The 3,269-nt window shown below is 51.2% G+C and overlaps 1 long non-coding RNA gene across 1 annotated transcript; it reads right to left on the bottom strand.

Annotated features, from left to right (window-relative positions):
• Window positions 1–1,052: 1,052 nt before the first annotated feature.
• LOC121442847 lies at window positions 1,053–2,601 on the bottom strand. Its single transcript, XR_005973601.1, has 3 exons — window positions 2,506–2,601; window positions 1,625–1,730; window positions 1,053–1,105 (listed from the first exon to the last, which is right to left on the bottom strand). It is a non-coding gene; the product is annotated as an uncharacterized LOC121442847 (long non-coding RNA).
• Window positions 2,602–3,269: the final 668 nt, after the last annotated feature.

The raw sequence follows: 3,269 nt of genomic DNA on the forward strand, positions 1-3,269 counted from the left end.
TCGGTGATTAAAAGCCCATAAGCACAGTCCGCAGGGCCAGGACGAGGGGACCTGGAGGCTTACCTGGGCACAAAAGCATCCAGCACAGAGGAAATCGATCCATAAGACACGGCCAAGAAGAAATCCAGAGAATGACAGAGACTCTGTATCTCTGGTGGGGATCTCTGGTGAGCGGTTCAGAAAGACACGGGCATAGGGGTTGGGTCAAGACCCTCACCTGAGGACTCCATGACTGACTCCTCAATTATCAGCCATGCTGTCACCCGGGGAAACTGAGGCTCAGGAGTGAAGAGACTGGAATTCAATGCATGCTGCAAAAAAAGCAGAACTGCATGGACTACTGGGTTCTGGACCACCCAGAACTCTGGCTCCCATCAAGCCTCCAGTTGAAGCCAGCATGGTCCTGCCCCTCATTTCACAGAATACTGAAGCCCTGAGGGGGAGTGGCCTGTTCATAGTCACAGAGTCCAACATGGCAGGACACAGCTGTCCTTGCACTTAATGCAGACTCAGACAATGGCACATGGCCAAGGGCGACCGTGGGAACACGGAAGGATCGCTGGGTTTTATAGACAGTCTGCGTGACTTGAAAGGCAGGATGAGAATTCTCCCAGGGACTTTGAGTTCTGGAAGCAGATAATGCTCCTTCAGAGGGAGGTGAGAAGCCAAGGAAAGGGAGGAAGGACCTCCTTCCTGCCCACTCCTGGGAGTTCGCTGTGAACTAGCTCCTTCCTGAGCAGTGTCTGGAAAGGATTTCCAGAGACTTTTCCCTGGGACATCTTGCCTGGGGACACCTGGTGTTAATTTGAAGGGTTCTGATAGCCTTTCTGCAATAGGGTACAGGGCAAAGGCATATTCCACTGTGAGGGGATCACATCCCAAACACTGACCTCTAGGCTGCAGGCAAAGCTGGAAGTGAATCCCGGGTGTCAAGATGAGGAGATCTGGGCCGTGTGTATGGGGTGCACAGCTGCAGTTAGAGCACCTTCCACATGCCCACCCTTCTCAAGCAATGATCCCTGGAACATGCACTCACTTAGGTGTTAGCGGACATGGTGGGAGCAAGGCAATCTGTGCGCTTTCCTAAGGACTGAGGACCCTGCTCCTGACCAGAGACAAAGGTTGTGTGGCTCTAACCAGGATGCTTTTCTTCTCTTCTTTCCCTCTGGGTGTGTTTTATTCAATTAGCTAACAAAGCACAGGTTTCCTTCCAGCATTCCCATACATGCTTTGCTTTGGTTGACTCTCGTCTGGCCTTGCACACTCAGAACACTCGTAGCCCTGACTCTCATTTCCACAGCTGTGCCCTTTTGCCCCCAATCTGCCTGCATTTCACTTTAATATCTCATGTTCTCCCCACCCCTCAATCAAACCCTATTTTAATTTTGAGACAGGGACTCGTGTTGTCCAAGATGACCCTTAATTCACTGTGTAGCCAGGGATGACTTTGAAGTCCTGGTCCTCTGTTGTCCACTTCTCAAGTTCTGGGATTACTGGTATTAGCCACCACATCCTAATCTTGGAGGCTCTGAAAGGACAGCTGGAGAGAATGGCGGCTGCACTCAAGGGCAGCACAGAATGACTCAAAACCAATAGTGAAGAATTAGGGGAATCTGTGACTCACCAGCTGGTTGTAGAAGGGCCGGCGAAGTTTGCAGGATTACTTTAACACTGATCTTTGGATTTTTGGAGTTGCTGGACTCTTGGCAGCTGGGTCAGAGTGAGACTTTCTGAGTGGACCAAGAAAATGTTTTAGCAAAGAGCAGACATGACTCAGGAAGCCTCCACCGTGCCAGGCCAAGCAGAGGTATCAGGAGCACTGAGGTGGTTGGTAGAGTGGAATCCTAAGTAGACACCTGGAGGAGGTTTGGGCTGGAGAGGGAATGAAAGTGAAATGGGAAGTGAAGATAAAGGAGACAGGGAAGAGGAAAGGAGGAGAGGGCAGACGGACCAGAGAGGAAAGACGAAAAGATGAAGAAGCAATTGAGAAGAAGCAGAAAGAGTCGAAGGGAGACAGAGAACTGACAGGAAGATGAACCTTTTCCACCACTGCGTGTTGGTCTAATAAATGTCAGACAGGCTCTTGAGACATGGCTCCATTGGTAAAGTGCTTACTGCACAAGGTTGAGGACTTGAATTCAGTCTCCAGCACCCAAATAAGAGCTGGACCTGCTGATGGCATCTTTGACTCTGCACTGGGGAAGCAGGGTCAAGAGGATCCCCAGGGCTGTTCAGTGAGAGACCCAGTCTCGAACAATAATGGAGAAAGTGACTGTGGAAGACACCAGAGATATCACACACACACACACACACACACACACACACACACACACACTACACACGCACAAACAGAAAGAGAGAGGGTATGGTGGGGACCTACAGTACTGCCTTCCCCGTGAGAAGCTATAGCTGATGGACAACACACCCATGTGGTCACACACCTCCACAGTGTACCACTCTCACGGGAGTACCAAAGGTATCAGTTGAGAGAGGATGACACCCCACCTGTGTGTGTGCTTGCCCAATAGTTGCCTAGACCGGTGACTGGAGCTGACCTCCTCTTGTCCCCTTGTGCACAGCTGTGTAGCCTTGATCCTCACCACCTACAAGAAGCACAGCTGCATCCTGACCCATAGGAGGAACTTCCATGCCCAGTGACAACACGTACTCTTCCCTTCTAATCTGCACAGGGGAAGACATTGACAGCATCAGTGCTGGCTCCTTTGCAGATGTATTTTCATGTGGGCATGGGGGGGGGTGGCCCGCTAGTCCTTTAAGATCCAAACTCACATTCTCAACCAAGCCTCATGTCCCAGCAGGAAGTCTGTGGCAGCCTGCCCTTTTCCCGAGTGCCTTCAGCTGTCTGTCACACAGGGCTTGGGGACTTTGCTTCTCCTGGGACCCTCAGTGTGATCTGGTGCACTATATGCCTCTAGGAAGGACAGTTCCTGACACAGGTTTTATTTTGTCACCTGACTGGTCTCTGGGGATTGATTCATAGAGGAACCTGTCCCAGAGATGCACAGGTGTGTGCTCAGTCAGCTCCCAGAATGAGACTCATGGAAGGTCCTCTGTTCTGCAGGGTACCCAACAGCTTGCTAGCAGACAAGGGGAGAACTTGGTGGAAGAACACAAGCCCCTCCTCTGTCACCTAGAGGAACTGCAATTCCATTTTAGAGCTGCACATCCACCAGGAAACTGCAAATGAAAGCAGCCTCTGCTGTGGGGTCACAGGGTGTGTGCGCACACCATTACCGAGAGGCTGAGTG

Source organism: Microtus oregoni, unplaced genomic scaffold, assembly GCF_018167655.1.
Source record: "Microtus oregoni isolate MIOR12 unplaced genomic scaffold, Mior012 000097F_ref0000449, whole genome shotgun sequence".
NCBI lineage: Eukaryota > Metazoa > Chordata > Mammalia > Rodentia > Cricetidae > Microtus > Microtus oregoni.